Source organism: Coregonus clupeaformis, chromosome 7 (genome assembly GCF_020615455.1).
Source record: "Coregonus clupeaformis isolate EN_2021a chromosome 7, ASM2061545v1, whole genome shotgun sequence".
In the NCBI taxonomy this organism is placed as follows: Eukaryota; Metazoa; Chordata; class Actinopteri; order Salmoniformes; family Salmonidae; genus Coregonus; species Coregonus clupeaformis.
Genome location: NC_059198.1, coordinates 31447765 through 31467151, shown reverse-complemented (window position 1 = coordinate 31467151; position 19387 = coordinate 31447765). Strand labels below are relative to the sequence as shown.

At 47.2% G+C, this 19387-nt stretch overlaps 1 protein-coding gene across 1 annotated transcript in view; it reads right to left on the bottom strand.

Moving 5' to 3' along the window:
• Positions 1 to 19024, bottom strand: part of LOC121569731 (parvalbumin-7) — a 56784-nt gene extending 37760 nt beyond the window's left edge. The window contains exon 1 of the mRNA XM_041880887.2: positions 18817 to 19024. The gene's annotated coding sequence lies outside the window, so the exon portion shown is untranslated. The remainder of the gene's footprint in view (positions 1 to 18816) is intronic.
• Between the last annotated feature and the right edge of the window lie 363 nt (positions 19025 to 19387).

The window sequence follows — 19387 nt, the reverse complement described above, 5'->3', positions numbered from 1 at the left end:
CTTTACATTGTCAGCACATTCGCTGTTTGTCTGGGATTTAACCCATGGTCTTGCAGGCTGGGAACACAAAAGCCCAAAGCCCTATAATTGTGCTGTTATCGTAATAACTTGTCGTAATTCATTATTTCGCTTGTGCGGCTATCGAAATCGTCATTGCGGGATTATCGGCAAAGAAGTAGTACATTAAATAAGTGGTCTATCAGTCAGAACTTTGACATAGCATCACGTTACTTAACTATGCTTTGTTGTGTGTGGTTGTTTGCATCAGACTAAATATAAACAAGATATTGAGTATCAGTTCATGCATTTGCATTAGCTCTTGGTGTGTTTTCTCGTGCAGTGTGGGTGACTGGGTGGGTGACCACCATCCACGCATAACTGCACATTCCTTTGCTCATGTTTCTACTGAGTGTGTGAGTGAGTCAGGGTGTGTGTGCGTGTGTCCGTGTGTGTGTTTCAATATAGATTGTCGGAGTGTGTCTGTGTATTCAGAGAGAGAAGCTGAAGCCCCTGTCCCATTGGCAGTGGCTTGCCTTGTCAGCAGTATTGGCAGCAGAAACTCTGATGTCTGACAGCGCCTCTTGTCTTGCAGAAGTGTGTGTGTGTGTGTGTGTGTGCGCGCGCGCGCAGCAATATAAACCCTCCATTGACCTTGCACCATAAAAGCCAGTCCAGCACTGGGCTTCCACCCGTCCTCTACTGCTCTCCTCCTGTCTTACTCTGACACGGTCTTCACACTCTGCTGGTGAGAGCCGGGGCCGAGCCTGGGGCAAGCTGAGTTGAGTGTGTCCAGCCAGCGCTCTCACAGCTCCACACAGAAAAGAGGGAGGGAGGAGGAGAGAGATGGAGAGGAGGGAGAAGGGGGATGCACACATTCATGGTCCTACAAAGGAGCGATATGTGCAGTCATTCATAAAGACAGAAAAGATAGAGAGATTGACACAATCTAAAAGAGCTAAAGGGGCAGTTGGCCACTGGCCACACACACAAGCACACACGCACACACACACATACCGTGTGAATATACAGTACTACAGTATCATGACCAAAGCCCATTCACTGATAAGGCTTCAACCTAACACTCCCAAATAGAGGATGACATTCAAGTGAATGAGGCTCATCAGTGTAATATGCGATAAACAGAGGCGTTTAGCGCTGGCTATACTGCACGCCCCTCGTTCACGCTGACATAACGATTGCATCCTAAATGGCACCCTATTCGCTAGATAGTGCACTACTTCTGACCAAGGCCCATAGGGCTCTATGAAAAAGCAGTGCACTATATAGGGATATAGGGGATTTCCGGACACAAAGAGATTGCATGTTTCCTGCATTCAGATGATCTCTATGATCAGGGGCCACACTGAAATGCTCCCATTTAAAATATAATAGCAGGCCGGCAAAGCAATGGGGGAGGAGGAGAGGAAAACTTATATCATTCTCTCCACTCATTTTCAGGAGTGTATGATAATATGACAGCTGATGTGGAATATGATGTATATTGGTCACAACGAATGCTATTCCAAGTCATGCTCATCTCTTGTATCACACTGATATCTGGACATCGTAGTATTGCCAGGAATAAAATAGAATACATTGGAACGGAATAGAATAGAGTTTGGTAACTTCTGCACTTTGCCCACTAAGTTGGCCTCTCTTGGCATCTATTCTCTATGCAGGGAGTAGAAAATAGTAGTTCTAAGATTGAACTGTTCAGCCAGGGACCAGGCAGCAGTCTTCTGTAAGGGACTAATTATGTAGCCGGTAAATGGCAGGTTCATGAGAAACCTCAGGAGTAGATGGAGCAGAAGTTTGAGCCCCCTTATAGGGGATGCAGCAGTATCTCCATCTACTCATCCACTTGTCTGTGAAACAGTGCCCCCTGTCTCACTTACATGATCTGTGGTGCAGAGGGATGCTGTTTTAAGGTCACAGAGCAGGAGTACACCTTTAGATAACGATGTTGGGTACGAAGCACCATTTGTTGTGTGTGTGTGTGTGTGTGTGTGTGTTTAGTGTTTGTGTGTACATCTGGGTCTATATATCATCCACATCCGCTGGCTCTCCCAAAAGAAGTCCCTCCGCATCAAAATAGGTCACAATGTTATATTATCATCCCAGTCATTTAACCAAAAACTCCCTCCCTCCGTGACCCATAAAAATAAAAATCACAATCCACTTTCCTCTCCTCTGCCTCTTCCCAGATGACATCCATCCATCCCAGCACACTAATGATCTCATTTAGGAGTTTGTGGATATTTTAATTGCTAGGCCTGACTCCTGCAGCGCTGCGGTGACCTCTGTGTCAGTACTAAAGTTAGATTCGCTCTCAACAACCTCTGTTGCTCGAGCGGTTAAAAATACTTTGGCCTTAAAACATACATGGCCAAATCTCTGAAATAGATCAACTGAACTTTGGCACAAAGTGGGAAGTGTCCCCTTTTCACACCTTCATTTGGATAGGGAGAGCGCTGGTGATAGAGAGTGAAGAAAGAAAACGTGAGGAAGTAAAAGAGTGAGTAAGAGAGGAAGAGAGAGAGAGAGAGAGAGAGAAAAAGAGAGAGAGAGGAAAAGAGAGAGAGAGAGGAAGATGCAAGAAAATGAGGGTATTGCAAGTGTGGTGGCAATTACATCAGCACCTGGATATTCAACAACAGAAAAATCCCTCATCCATCAAAACAATACAATAATTTTCCCCTCCACATATTAATACACTTACTGCAAGATAACACAGGTAGTTTGTAAAACTAGAATGTCTGAAATCATATGATCAAGATGCAAATGTAGACGGAACAACAGCTGATGCTCCAGCACCATGCACCATTAGCACTAGCCTGGGTGCCAGTCTGTTTCTGCTCTCTTGCCAACTCCTTATGGAATGCCAATGGAGTAGGGAAAAGCACAAAGAGATCTGGGACCAGGCTACATTAGCACCACAGCCATAATTCTCTATTAGCAGGTGGCTCAAAGTTATGGCTCCCTTCCAGCTTCTGGCTTCCAACTTCCATCCTCGTAATGCCAATTGGTCCCACATGTGCTTTCATCTGATCAGTAACACACACACACACACACACACACACACACACACACACACACACACACACACACACACACACACACACACACACACACACACCTTAACCTTAACCTTAACCTTAACCCCAAAACATTATGGGCATTATGAGTTGGAGGATGATGGGAGGTCTAAGTGAATTTTGTTGGCCAAACTTCAAGAGATGAATGCATTGCATTGGTGACCTGACCGTGGGAGTTTATGTAGGTGGGGATGGAGCGATGGAGGGATGGAGGGATGGAGATGGACTTGTGCTGTTCTGCTGAGCAATGGAAAAACTAGATGTCCTCTTCTGGAACGGTGTGTGTGACATCTCGCTATGTGTGCATCTAGGTGAATGGGTTTATAAGTGGCCGTGTGTGTGTGTGTGTGTGTGTGTGTGTGTGTGTGTGTGTGCACGAGTGGGGGTTAATGCAAGTGTGTCTCAGCACAATAATGAGTTGACATGAGTGTCAAACTGCATTGGGATCAATCCCCACGATGCTGACAGGCAGGCAGGCAGCAGCCTCTGAGTTTCCCTCTCCTTACAGCAGTGGAGGCTCCTCACAGCAGGAAGGGGAGGACCATCCTCCTCAGTAAATTTTTTTAAAAGTTATCGTTTTTAGATCAAACTATATTACATATATTCACGTCACCAAATATTTTATTAAAACACACTTTTTTGCAATGAAGATCTACAGCAGCCTCAACAGCACTAGGGTAGCACCATGGTGTAGCCGGAGACAGCTAGTTTCCGTCCTCCTCCACATTGACCTAGAAGGCTCATGGTTCTCACCCCCTTCTATAGACTTACACAGTAATTATGATAACTTCCGGAGGACGTCCTCCAACCTATCAGAGCTCTTGCAGCATGAACTGACATGTTGTCCACCCAATCAAAGGATCAGAGGATGAATCTAGTATTGAAAGCATAAGCTACAGCTAGCTAGCACTGCAGTGCACAAATGTGGTGAGTAGATGACTCAAAGAGAGAGAAAGACAATAGTTGAACAGTTTTGAACAAATTAATTTCTTCCAAAATAAAGGACAAGCAAGAGAGAGATAGAGAGAGAGAGATTTTTTTTCACTTTCGGTTTCACTTACTTACCTAGCAAATGCAGCCAGCTAGTTTAGCCTACTCAAAGACCCTGCTCAAACAGAGCTGGCTGGTTATGAATATCCAACACAACACTGGAACTCTTCCAAGTCAAGGTGAGCTTTTGGTTTTACTAATTTATTGCCACTGGGGCCAGCTGGTGTAAGTGCTAAACTGCTTACTGACTGTACACTTTAACGTTACTGCAGGATTGTAGCGGGTTTGCTAACACATTAGTTATATTAGCTATGTTGATTATGATGTTACTTTAGCTAATATGGTGAATACGATGTAGGCTGTGTGTAGCGGTTATGATATGGTTTGGCTTGGAAAGGTTTATTCGCCTGGTCACATACAGCTGATGTGTTGTGCATTGAAGTCCACAAGCGAAGAGAAAAGGTGAGAGGAGGAGAGCGCATATACAGTGAGGGAAAAAAGTATTTGATCCCCTGCTGATTTTGTACATTTGCCCACTGACAAAGACATCATCAGTCTATAATTTTTATGGTAGGTTTATTTGAACAGTGAGAGACAGAATAACAACAAAAAAATCCAGAAAAACGCATGTCAAAAATGTTATAAATTTATTTGCATTTTAATGAGGGAAATAAGTATTTGACCCCTCTGCAAAACATGACTTAGTACTTGGTGGCAAAACCCTTTTGTAGTTGGCCACCAGGTTTGTACACGTTTCTTGTAGTTGGCCACCAGGTTTGTACACATCTCAGGAGGGATTTTGTTCCACTCCTCTTTGCAGATCTTCTCCAAGTCATTAAGGTTTCGAGGCTGACGTTTGGCAACTAAAACCTTCAGCTCCCTCCACAGATTTTCTATGGGATTAAGGTCTGGAGACTGGCTAGGCCACTCCAGGACCTTAATGTGCTTCTTCTTGAGCCACTCCTTTGTTGCCTTGGCCTTGTGTTTTGGGTCATTGTCATGCTGGAATACCCCATCCACGACCCATTTTCAATGCCCTGGCTGAGGGAAGGAGGTTCCCACCCAAGATTTGACGGTACATGGCCCCGTCCATCATCCCTTTGATGCGGTGAAGTTGTCCTGTCCCCTTAACAGAAAAACACCCCCAAAGCATAATGTTTCCACCTCCATGTTTGACAGGTCTTTTGTGTTTCTTCCATTAGCGAATAATCGCACCAACTGTTGTCACCTTCTCACCAAGCTGCTTGGCGATGGTCTTGTAGCCCATTCCAGCCTTGTGTAGGTCTACAATCTTGTCCCTGACATCCTTGGAGAGCTCTTTGGTCTTGGCCATGGTGGAGAGTTTGGAAACTGATTGATTGATTGCTTCTGTGGACAGGTGTCTTTTATATAGGTACCAAGCTGAGATTAGGAGCACTCCCTTTAAGAGTGTGCTCCTAATCTCAGCTCGTTACCTGTATAAAAGACACCTGGGAGCCAGAAATCTTTCTGATTGAGAGGGGGTCAAATACTTATTTCCCTCACTGTATGCGAGAAGGAATACGTGGCTGCTATGAAAGATAACTGTGTTTACGCATGATCAGGGGTGTATTCATTCTGCTGATTCTGTTGAATAACCTTTCTTAAACGGAAGCAAACGTTTGCAAATGTTGGACTAATGATTATAGCCTAGATCAGCTAGATACAGGAAAGAGTGTGCGAGGCTGTATTGAATGTGCCACTTTCTGTCTGTCGCCTCAAAATTTTCTCTCGACCTGTCTGCACCTACATTGTAAACTTTCATTCATAGGCTAGGTTGTAGCAACCTCATGATGGGTATAGAGAAAATCTGAGTATCATGTAGTAGCCTAAACCTATCGCTGTTTCATTTAACTGGGTGAATGGAATATGAATGACAGTCATCCAATATGCTGTAATAGAAATAAGGCCATGCTCATAAAAAATTTAATGGCCCTCCATCTTAAACGGCACTGACCGCCACCTCCTTACAGTATAACTACAGCCTGACACTTTAGCACAGAAAGAGGAAAATTCTCTCCTCTTTCTCATCCCCCCATTTATTCTTGTCACGACTCCCTCCGAAGCTGCCTCATCTCCTTGTTCGGGCAGGCTTTGGCGTTCGTCGTCACCGGCCTTCTAGCTACTGCCGCTCCTCTTTTCATCATTCCATTTATTTTGTCTTGTTTTTCACACACACCTGGTACATACCCCCTCATCAGTCTCTGTATACAGTGGCTTGCGAAAGTATTCACCCCCCTTTGCATTTTCCCTATTTTGTTACCTTACAACCTGGAATTAAAATGGATTTTTTGGGGTTTGTATCATTTGATTTACACAACATGCCTAACACTTTGAAGATGTAAAATAATTTTATTTGTGAAACAAACAAGAAATAAGACAAAAAAACAAAAAACTTGAACGTGCATATCTATTCACCCCCCGAAAGTCAATACTTTGTAGAGCCACCTATTGCAGCAATTACAGCTGCAAGTCTCTTGGGGTATGTCTTTATAAGCTTGGCACATCTAGCCACTGGGATTTTGCCCATTCTTCAAGGCAAAACTGCTCCACCTCCTTCAATTTGGATAGATTCCGCTAGTGTACAGCAATCTTTAAGTCATACCACAGATTCTCAATTGGATTGAGGTCTGGGCTTTGACTAGGCCATTCCAAGACATTTAAATGTTTCCCCTTAAACCACTCGAGTGTTGCTTTAGCAGTGTGCTTAGGGTCATTGTCCTGCTGGAAGGTGAACCTCTGTCCCAGTCTCAAAACTCAGGAAGACTGAAACAGGTTTCCCTCAAGAATCTCCCTGTATTTAGCGCCATCCATCATTCCTTCAATTCTGACCAGTTTCCCAGTCCCTGCCGATTAAAAACATGGGGATGGTGTTCTCGGGGTGATGAGAGGTGTTGGGTTTGCGCCAGACATAGCGTTTTCCTTGATGGCCAAAAAGCTCAATTTTAGTCTCATCTGACCAGAGTACCTTCTTCCATATGTTTAGGGAGTCTCCCACATGGCTTTTGGCGAACACCAAACGTGTTTGCTTTATTTTTTATTTTTAGCAATGGCTTTTTTCTGGCCACTCTTCCGTAAAGCCCAGCTCTGTTGAGTGTACGGCTTAAAGTGGTCCTATGGACAGATACTACATTTTCCGCTGTGGAGCTTTGTAGCTCCTTCAGGGTTATCTTTGGTCTCTTTGTTGCCTCTCTGATTAATGCCCTCCTTGCCTGGTCCGTGAGATTTGGTGGGCGGCCCTCTTTTGGCAGGTTTGTTGTGGTGCAATATTCGTTCCATTTTTTTATAATGGATTTAGTGGTGCTCCGTGGGATGTTCAAAGTTTCTGATTTTTTTTATAACCCAACCCTGATCTGTACTTCTCCACAACTTTGTCCCTGAGCAGTTTGGAGAGCTCCTTGGTCTTCATGGTGCCGCTTGCTTGGTGGTGTAACTTGCTTAGTTGTGTTGCAGACTCTGGGGCCTTTCAGAACAGGTGTACAGTTGAAGTCGGAAGTTTACATACACCAAATATATTTAAACTCAGTTTTTCACAATTCCTGACATTTAATCCTGGTAAAAATTCCCTCTCTTAGGTCAGTTAGGATCACCACTTTACTTTAAGAATGTGAAATGTCTGAATAATAGTAGAGATAATTATTTATTTTAGCTTTTATTTCTTTCATCACATTCCCAGTGGGTCACAAGTTTACATACACTCAATTAGTATTTGGTAGCATTGCCTTTAAATTGTTTAACGGGTACAAACATTTTGGGTAGCCTTCCACAAGCTTCCCACAATAAGTTGGGTGAATTTTGGCCCATTCCTACTGACAGAGCTGGTGTAACTGAGTCAGGTTTGTAGGCCTCCTTGCTCACTCACGCTTTTTCAGTTCTGCTAACTTCCTGACTGATGTCTTGAGATGTTGCTTCAATATATCCACATAATTTTCCTTCCTCATGATGCCATCTATTTTGTGAAGTGCACCAGTCCCTCCTGCAGCACAGCACGCCCACAGCATGATGGTTCCACCCCGTGCTTCACGGTTGGGATGGTGTTCTTCGGCTTGCAAGCCACCCCCCTTGTTCTCCAAACATAACGATGGTCATTATGGCCAAACAGTTATATTTTTGTTTCATCAGACCAGAGGACATTTCTCCAAAAAGTACGATATTTGTCCCCATGTGCAGTTGCAAACCATAGTCTGGCTTTTTTATGGCGGTTTTGGAGCTTTGGTTTTCCTTGCTGAGCGGCCTTTCAGGTTATGTTGATATAGGACTCGTTGTGTTGTGGATATACAGTGGGGGAAAAAAGTATTTAGTCAGCCACCAATTGTGCAAGCTCTCCCACTTAAAAAGATGAGAGAGGCCTGTAATTTTCATCATAGGTACACGTCAACTATGACAGACAAAATGAGAGAAAAAAATCCAGAAAATCACACTGTAGGATTTTTTATGAATATATTTGCAAATTATGGTGGAAAATAAGTATTTGGTCAATAACAAAAGTTTCTCAATACTTTGTTATATACCCTTTGTTGGCAATGACACAGGTCAAACGTTTTCTGTAAGTCTTCACAAGGTTTTCACACACTGTTGCTGGTATTTTGGCCCATTCCTCCATGCAGATCTCCTCTAGAGCAGTGATGTTTTGGGGCTGTCGCTGGGCAACACGGACTTTCAACTCCCTCCAAAGATTTTCTATGGGGTTGAGATCTGGAGACTGGCTAGGCCACTCCAGGACCTTGAAATGCTTCTTACGAAGCCACTCCTTCGTTGCCCGGGCGGTGTGTTTGGGATCATTGTCATGCTGAAAGACCCAGCCACGTTTCATCTTCAATGCCCTTGCTGATGGAAGGAGGTTTTCACTCAAAATCTCACGATACATGGCCCCATTCATTCTTTCCTTTACACGGATCAGTCGTCCTGGTCCCTTTGCAGAAAAACTGCCCCAAAGCATGATATTTCCACCCCCATGCTTCACAGTAGGTATGGTGTTCTTTGGATGCAACTCAGCATTCTTTGTCCTCCAAACACGACGAGTTGAGTTTTTACCAAAAAGTTCTATTTTGGTTTCATCTGACCATATGACATTCTCCCAATCCTCTTCTGGATCATCCAAATGCACTCTAGCAAACTTCAGACGGGCCTGGACATGTACTGGCTTAAGCAGGGGGACACCTCTGGCACTGCAGGATTTGAGTCCCTGGCGGCGTAGTGTGTTACTGATGGTAGGCTTTGTTACTTTGGTCCCAGCTCTCTGCAGGTCATTCTCTAGGTCCCCCCCGTGTGGTTCTGGGATTTTTGCTCACCGTTCTTGTGATTATTTTGACCCCCACGGGGTGAGATCTTGCGTGGAGCCCCAGATCGAGGGAGATTATCAGTGGTCTTGTATGTCTTCCATTTCCTAATAATTGCTCCCACAGTTGATTTCTTCAAACCAAGCTGCTTACCTATTGCAGATTCACTCTTCCCAGCCTGGTGCAGGTCTACAATTTTGTTTCTGGTGTCCTTTGACAGCTCTTTGGTCTTGGCCATAGTGGAGTTTGGAGTGTGACTGTTTGAGGTTGTGGACAGGTGTCTTTTATACTGATAACAAGTTCAAACAGGTGCCATTAATACAGGTAACGAGTGGAGGACAGAGGAGCCTCTTAAAGAAGAAGTTACAGGTCTGTGAGAGCCAGAAATCTTGCTTGTTTGTAGGTGACCAAATACTTGTTTTCCACCATAATTTGCAAATAAATTCATAAAAAATCCTACAATGTGATTTTCTGGAGAAAAGAAATCTCAATTTGTCTGTCATAGTTGACGTGTACCTATGATGAATATTACAGGCCTCTCTCATCTTTTTAAGTGGGAGTACTTGCACAATTGGTGGCTGACTAAATACTTTTTTCCCCCACTGTACAGTATCTCACAAAAGTGAGTACACCCCTCATATTGAGTATATATTTTCATGTGACAACACTGAAGAAATGACATTATGCTACAATGTAAAGTAGTGAGTGTACAGCTTTTATAACAGTGTACATTTGCTGTCCCCTCAAAATAACACAACGCCCAGCCATTAATGTCTAAACCGCTGGCAACAAAAGTGAGTAATAATAATAATAATAATAATAATAATAATAATAATAATAATAATATGCCATTTAGCAGACGCTTTTATCCAAAGCGACTTACAGTCATGCGTGCATACACCCCTAAGTGAAAATGTCAAAATTGGGCCCAAAGTATCAATATTTTGTGTGGCCACCATCATTTTTCAGCACTGCCTTAACCCTCTTGGGCATGGAGTTCACCAGAGCTTCACAGGTTGCCACTGGAGTCCTCTTCCACTTCTCCATGACGACATCACGGAGCTTGTGGATGTTAGAGACCTTGCACTCCTCCACCTTCTGTTTGAGGATGCCCCACAGATGTCAATAGGGTTTAGGTCTGGAGACATGCTTGGCCAGTCCATCACCTTTACCCTCAGCTTCTTTAGCAAGGCAGTGGTCGTCTTGGAGGTGTGTTTGGGGTCGTTATCATGTTGGAATACTGCCCTGCGGCCCAGTCTCCGAAGGGAGGGGATCATGCTCTGCTTCAGTATGTCACAGTACATGTTGGCATTCATGGTTCCCTCAATGAACTGTAGCTCCCCGGTGCCGGCAGCACTCATGCAGCCCCAGACCATGACACTCCCACCACCATGCTTGACTGTAGGCAAGACACACTTGTCTTTGTACTCCTCACCTGGTTGCCGCCACACACGCTTGACACCATCTGAACCAAATACGTTTATCTTGGTCTCATCAGACCACAGGACATGGTTCCAGTAAATGTCCTTAGTCTGCTTGTCCTCAGCAAACAGTTTGCAGGCTTTCTTGTGCATCCTCTTTAGAAGAGGCTTCCTTCTGGGACGACAGCCATGCAGACCAATTTGATGCAGTGTGCGGCGTATGGTCTGAGCACTGACAGACTGACCCCCCCACCCCTTCAACCTCTGCAGCAATGCTGGCAGCACTCATACGTCTATTTCCCAAAGACAACCTCTGGATATGACGCTGAGCACGTGCACTCAACTTCCAGTGACCAGTATGAGGGAGTGTGATAGCGATGACACCAAATTTAACACACCTGCTCCCCATTCACACCTGAGACCTTGTAACACTAATGAGTCACATGACACCGGGGAGGGAAAATGGCTAATTGGGCCCAATTTGGACATTTTGACTTAGGGGTGTACTCACTTTTGTTGCCAGCAGTTTAGACATTAATGGCTGTGTGTTGTGTTATTTTGAGGGGTCAGCAAATTTACACTGTTATACAAGCTGTACACTCACTACTTAACATTGTAGCAAAGTGGCATTTCTTCAGTGTTGTCACATGAAAAGATATACTCAAATATTTACAAAAATGTGAGGGGTGTACTCACTTTTGTGAGATACTGTAGATACTGTTGTACCTGTTTCCTCCAGCATCTTCACAAGGTCCTTTCCTGTTGTTCTGGGATTGATTTGCACTTTTCGCACCAAAGTACGTTCATCTCTAGGAGACTTCCGGGCGGTATTCGATCATCCACCGGAGGGGAGAGCGGCGGGCGAGCGTCTGTTCCACCTACGACAGGAGAAGAGGAGCGCCGAGAAATTTGCGCTGGAGTTCAGGACGTTGGCAGCCAGCGTCGGATGGAATGAGAGGGCCCTGATCGACCACTATCGGTGCAGCCTACGGGAGGACGTTCGGTGGGAACTGGCCTGCAGGGATACCAATCGCAACCTGGACCAACTGGTGGAGATGTCCATCAGGCTGGATAACCTGTTGGAGACCCGCGGACGTTCTGATCGGGGCCCATTCATTCCATCCCCCAGCACCTCCGACTCTACCCACATGGAGCTCGGAGGGACTGCGCTTAGGGAAACCAGGAGAGGGGCCGTCCCCTGCACCAACTGTGGACGCAGAGGACACTGCGGGCCGGTGCTGGGGAGGGTCCCCAGGGAGTCGAGGCAGTAGGCAGAGCACTGGTCGACCATCTCAGGGCTCCCTGTTGGTCAGTTGTGTATAGAGGTTGTGTTTTCAGAGTTTTCTCCTCATTCCCAGCATAAGGCGCTAGTAGATTCAGGCGCAGCTTGGATTTTTATTGATTGTCAATATTCTCATAGGTTAGGGATTCCTACTGTTCGTGTTAAGGTGCCCTTCCCTGTCCACGCATTAGATGGTCGCCCGCTAGGGTCAGGTCTAATCAGGGAGGTTACCGCACCACTCTTAATGAGGACGCAGGAGGGTCATGAGGAGAGGATTAGTCTCTATCTGATTGATTCTCCTGCGTATCCTGTGGTGTTGGGACTTCCATAGTTAACCACTCATGATCCCACTATTTCCTGGCAACAGAGGGCTCTCAAGGGATGGTCCAGTGCTCAGGGAGGTGTGTAGGGGTTTCCTTGGGGGCTAGTACGGTGGAGAGTCCAAACCAGGTCTCCACAGTGCACATTTTCTCCGATTTGGCTCTCACATTCAGTAAGAAGAGGGCGACTAAATTACCACCCCATCGAACAGGGGATTGTGCGATAAATCTCCAGGTAGGCGCTGCACTTCCCCGGAGCCACGTGTATCCTCTGTCACAGGCGGAGAAGGCGGCCATGGAAAGATATGTCTCCGAATCGCTGAGACAGGGATACATTCGGCCTTCCACTTCACCTGTTTCCTCAAGCTTCTTTTTTGTGAAGAAGAAGGATGGTGGGTTACGCCCGTGCATTGATTACCGTGGGCAAAATCAGATCACTGTCAAGTACAGCTATCCCTTACCTCTGATAGCATGTATGACGGAATCACTGCACGGGGCGCGCTTCTGCACGGAATTGGATCTCAGGAGTGCGTATAATCTGGTGCGTATTCAGGAGGGAGATGAGTGGAAGACGGCTTTCAGCACTACCTCAGGACACTATGAGTACCTCGTCATGACATACGGGTTGATGAATGCTCTATCAGTTTTCCAAGCCTTTGTCGATGAGATTTTCAGGGATCTGCACGGGCAGGGTGTAGTCGTGTATATTGATGACATTCTCATATACTCCACTACACGGGCCGAGCATGTGTCCCTGGTGCGTAAAGTACTTGGACGACTGTTGAAGCATGACCTGTATGCCAAGGCGGAGAAATGCCTGTTCTTTCAGGAGTCCATCTCCTTCCTAGGGTACCACATGTCCGCGTCTGGGGTGAAGATGGAGAGTGACCGCATTTCGGCCGTGCGTAATTGACTGACTCCAACCACGGTGAAGGAGGTGCAGCAATTTTTGGGATTTGCCAATTAGGTTTATCCGGGGCTTTGGTCAGGTAGCGGCTCCCATTACTTTCCCAGCGCTCAGGCACACCACCCAAGCTCCGCCCCTGTGCGTTCTTTTCTAAGAAGCTCAGTTCGGCGGAGCGCAACTATGATGTGGGGGACCGGGAGCTGTTGGCCGTGGTCCAATCCCTGAAAGCATGGAGACATTGGCTTGAGGGGGCTAACCACCCTTTTCTCATTTTGACTGACCACCGCAATCTGGAGTACATTCAGGCGGCAAAGAGATTAAACCCTTGCCAGGCAAGGTGGTCAATGTTTCTCACCCGGTTTTGTTTCACCCTGTCATACAGGCCAGGTTCCCAGAATGCTAAGGCAGATGCTCTGTCCCGACTGTATGATACGGAGGGGAGTTCCGTGGAGCCCACTCCCATACTTCCGGCGTCGTGTCTGGTGGCACCGGTGGTGTGGGAGGTGGACGAGGACATCGAGCGGGCGTTGTGTAACGAACCCACTCCTCCCCAGTGTCCAGAGGGTCGGGTGTACGTCCCGCTGGAGGTCCGCGATCGTTTGATCTATTGGGCTCACATGTCACCCTCCTCTGGTCATCCTGGTATCGGTCGGACAGTGCATTGTCTTAGTGGGAAGTACTGGTGGCCCATATTAGCTAAGGACGTGAGGGTTTATGTTTCTTCCTGCTCGGTGTGCGCCCAGTGTAAGGCTCCTAGACACCTGCCCAGAGGGAAATTGCAACCCCTGCCCGTTCCACAACGACCGTGGTCCCACCTATCGGTGGATTTCGTGACGGATCTTCCCCCCTCACAAGGGAATACCACAATCCTGGTCGTTGTGGATCGGTTTTCTAAATCCTGCTGCCTCATTCCTCTGCCCGGTCTCCCTACGGCCCTACAGACTGCTGAGGCCCTATTTACACACGTCTTCCGGCACTATGGGATACCTGAGGATATAGTGTCTGATCGGGGTTCCCAGTTCACCTCGAGGGTTTGGAGGGCGTTCATGGAACGTCTGGGAGTCTCGGTCAGCCTGACCTCAGGGTTTCACCCTGAAAGTAACGGGCAGGTGGAGAGAGTCAACCAGGAGGTGGGTAGGTTTCTGAGGTCGTATTGCCAGGACCGGCGGGGGGAGTGGTTGGTGTTCCTCCCCTGGGCAGAGAGGAGGCAGAGAAAACTCACTCTGCCACTCCTCCACTACCCTTACTCCTTTCCAGTGTGTATTAGGTTATCAGCCGGTTCTGGCACCTTGGCATCAGAGCCAGATCGAGGCACCTGCGGTGGATGAATGGTTTCGGCGCTCGCAGGAGACCTGGAACGCTGCCCATGTGCGCCTGCAGCGGGCCATCGGGCGGCAGAAGGCGAGCGCCGACCGCCACCGCAGTGAGGCTCCGGTGTATGCACCGGGGGACCGGGTCTGGCTCTCGACCTGAAACCTGCCCCTTCGCCTCCCCTGCCGGAAGCTGGGTCGGCGGTTTGTGGGGCCATTCAAAGTCCTGAGGAGATTGAACGAGGTATGTTATAGGTTACAGCATCCTCCTGAGTATCGTATTAACCCCTCGTTCCATGTGTCTCTCCTCAGGCCGGTGGTAGCTGGTCCACTCCAGGAGTCTGAGATATGGGAGGTTCCTCCACCCCCATTGGACATCGAGGGGGCACCGGCGTACTCGGTCCATTCCATCTTAGATTCGAGGCGTCGGGTGGGAGGCCTGCAGTATCTCGTGGAGTGGGAGGGGTACGGTCCGGAGGAGCGGTGCTGGGTCCCTAGGAGGGACATCCTCGATCCCTCCATGTTGAGGGATTTCCACCGTAATCACCCGACTCGCCCCGCGCCGCGTCCTCCTGGCCGTCCCCGAGGCCGGTGTTGACACACTGTATTTGGTTTACGCATTGCTGCAGACTGCTGTATTGGCCAAATAAACCCTATTGTTTGATACACACCTCCTGCGCCTGGCTCCTCCTACTCACCTTGTTACAATTCTCTTCTTTATAATGATGGAGATCTTTTTTTTTATTAACGGTCTGCACCGGAGGTCGATTAACTGTTAATTACATGTTTCATGTCAAAATCTATCAGTGCAAATTGAGAATAGCTTTGTTTAAATTAATTCAATTTCATCAGAAATGCACGAAGTGGGTGATGGCAAATTGCAAGTAGATACATTAGTTCGTTTTCATCACATCCCTGTACACTCTTAAAAGAAAAGGTGCTATCTAGAACTTAAAAGGGTTCTTCGGCTGTCCCAATAGGGGAACCCTTTGAATAACCCTTTTGGGTTCCATGTAGAACCCTTTCCACAGAAGGTTCTACATGGATCCCGAAAGGGTTCTACCTGGAACCAAAAAGGGTTCTACCTGGAACCAAAAAGGGTTCTCCTATGGGGACAGCCGAAGAACCCTTTTGGAATCCTTTTTTCTAAGAGTGTAGTTGTGCGTGTGTGTGTGTGTGTGTGTGCGTGCATGCGTGTGTGTGTGTATGAGGGAGTTTTTGTATTGCGAGTGATGCCTTTCGGACTCTAGAATGCAGCTGTGCTTTAGTTTCCTACAGTTGAGTTTTGAGGCTGCCCACGTAACAATTCTAACATGCACTCTGGATCTGTCCGCACACAATTAGTTGGTCCTATCTAACATCTAACAACCTCTCACCTACACAATCCCACACAATCAAATACACTTCCTCCATGTAATCATTACATTTTCCTTTTCTTCCACCCACAGGCACACAGCTAGCTACCCACTCACTCAAACACACTCAAACATGCGTGCACTGCACACACAGAAAGGCACCCACACACGTCTGTGGAACTGTAGAAAATATATAGATAATAAGTATATCTGTAGTTTGATGTATGGGGCTAATGTGGGGATGCTACACTGGTGCTGGTAAACTGGTACTATCAGGCTAGATTGATCATCTCTGTTGGATTGGAACTCTAATCCCATCCATGTTCCATGGTGTCATTAATCTGCCCATGCCTGAGTCACAGTCAGGGATCGGGGATGAGATATTCTTCATTAACTGTGGTGCTACATTGCGCTTTAGAGGCCTGCTGGTCTGGTCTGGATGAAGACACACACACACACACAAACACACACAATAACATGCTTGTACTACTCCACTATTTTAGACAGGGTTTGTGGAGAGACACCCCAAGAAGAAGGAGTGCGAAAGTTACTCTAACACACACTGCAGCAGCAAACCAAACCAGAGGCAGAACCCTTGAACACATACTGTAGCTACCACCAAGCGGAAAGTGTACAACCCAAGAACTCAGTTACCCCCACTGACACAACCCTTAAATCTCCCTACAGTCCCACCCTTCCACCACGCTCCCTTGCACATCTACATCACTCCTGTCCTGTGCTGTACTGTGTATCCCAGCCGATCCCAGTCGCCACAAATGCGACGGACACTGTGGCAGTGTATTTCACAAGGTTGTATTTCACACTCCAAAGAGCCGCTCGCCTCTAAATCAGTGAATCCCTAGAAAATCATGATATGATATAGAGTAGAGTCATGCATCACACCCCTCACATTCACTTCTAATGAAAGAGGAGTGATGGGGTGTGAGATACTGTATGTAGTGAAGCTGAGATAGAGGATGGATGGAGCAGGGGAAAGAAGTGTCTTTCTACCCACTGGGCACCGACGTCAATTCAACATCTATTCCAGGTCGTTTTTGTGAATGGGATTTTACGGAGAGGCAGAGCTGCCGCTGCTTTCTGCTTTCTGCAGCCGCACAGCTGATACACCAACGTTTTCATGACCTTCTCTCTATCCCTCTCTCTTACAATCCCTCCCTCTCTCTCTCCCTTTCTGTATTTCTGCACACTGCATGCATCAAACTGTTCTCTCTTTCTCTGTTCTCAGACAGTTTCCTCAAGACACATCATTTCATTCTACACATCTCGTTCTATATTCCTCTCTTCTCACAAGTAACAGTGCACTGCATTACCGCCTCTCCTCTCCACACATCTCTCTCTCTCTCTCTCTCTCTCTCTCTCTCTCTCTCTCTCTCTCTCTCTCTCTCTCTCTCTCTCTCTCTCTCTCTCTCTATTCTGTCTGCACAACCCTCCTCCTATTTTTCTCCTGCCAACTCATTATTCCCCTCATGCCCGCCATATGTCAGTTTATGCATTCTCTCTCTCTCTCTCTCTCTCTCTCTCTCTCTCTCTCTCTCTCTCTCTCTCTCTCTCTCTCTCTCTCTCTCTCTCTCTCTCTCTCTCTCTTGCTCTCTCTCTCTCTCTCTCTCTCTCTCTCTCTCTCTCTCTCTCTCTCTCTCTCTCTCTCTCTCTCTGTCTGTCTGTCCCATTAACTCCCTTGTGTTACTGAAGTTCTCCCCATCCCTCCATCCCTCTCTCTCCATTCCTCTCTCTCCATCCTTCTCTCCCTCCCATATATCCTTCAGGATGCCCGTACTGTGCCGCACCGATGACAGTTTCCCACAAATATAACGTCACTCTTACAGGCTGCTGTTTGCATGCCAGGAGTGCAGCTCTGTTTGTACAGATGTTATCAAAGGGGAGCAATCTGGAGTGAGAGATGAGGCAATCAGGGAGTAGGGGAGAAGGGTAAAGGAAGGGGAGGGAGGAAGGGAGGAGGGTAAAGGAAGGGGAGGGAGGAGGGGAGGAGGGAAAGTGTCCCAAAGTCTGTCGCAAAGTCACACTGATCGTCTCTGTCTCTAAAGCCTGCATTATGACAAGTATAACCACCCCTCCCTCCCTACATTACATCTTGTATGAAAGCGTACACGCCAACTCAGCCCAGCTCTCTCTCTCTCTCTGCTAGCCTGCATGGTGTGTGCACCTGGAGCAGCCGCTCAAGCACAGCATCAGCCAGACCCATAGAAGAGCTATCTAATAGGCTTTCTATTTCCCTCCTGCCTCCCCCTTTCCCTCCTTCCCTCGCACCCTCTCTCAATCTCACTCTCTAAAACAGCGCATGCACACATTGAAGCAAACACACACCGCTCGGGGACCAATCGGAGTCGCCAGAGTTTAGGTCTTATTTGTGAATGGGATTTTACGGAGAGGCAGAGCTGCCGCTGCTTTCTGCTTTCTGCAGCCGCACAGCTGATAAACCAAAATTTTCATAACATTCTCTCTATCCCTCTCCATCCCTCTCTCTCTCCCTCTCTCTCTCCCTTTCTGCATTTCTGCCCACTGCATGTATCAAAGTGTTCTCTCTTTCTCTGTTCTCAGACAGTTTCCTCAAGACACACCATTTCAATCTACACATCTCGTTCTATATTCCTCTCTTCTCACAAGTACCAGTGCACTGCATTACCGCCTCTCCTCTCCACTCCTCTCTCCCTCTTCTTTTTCCACTTAATCTCTTCTCATTTCTGGTTCTCCCCACTCCCTCTCTCTTTCTTTCCCTCATCCTGTCTGCCTCCAGTATCAGTGATAGTTGAGGGAAGCAGAGCCCCTCTCTCCTCTCCTCTCATCTTCCCCTATTTCTTACCTTTGTGAGAGTCTGTGTCCCGGTTGGGGCTGGAGCTTCAGTGGGATTGTCGGACAGTCAGAATGACGGGCGGACGGACAGACGGACGGACCAGCAGCCTGGGAACCTTCTGTGAGCCAAAGAGAGGAGGAGAGAGAAAGGTAGAAAGAGACAGAGAGCGGGCGGTGCTGCTGAAGAGGGAGAGGGAGCGCTGAGTGGCTGGAGGTGAGATGAAGGGGAGAGAGAGAGAGGGAGGGAAAGATAAATGGAGAGGGAGGGAGAGAGGAAGAGAGGCCTGGATTGGGATAGGAGGGGATTTTGTGATGTTTAAGAGGAGGGAGGGATTTCACTAGAGTGGAGGGAGATAGTGAAACAAGGGATGGGGAGAGGAGAGGGAGGGTGGCTAGGGAGATGGAGAAGAGTGGAGAGAGGAGGGAGGGGAGTAGAGGATAAGAACTTGAGGCAGAAAAGGAATGAAAAGGTGATGGAAAAGAGAAGAATGGAGGAGGAGTACAAATTGGAGCGAGGGATGAATGCCCTATAGATGAAGTGCTGATGAGAGATGGAGAGAATGGCGATGAGAGAGAACATG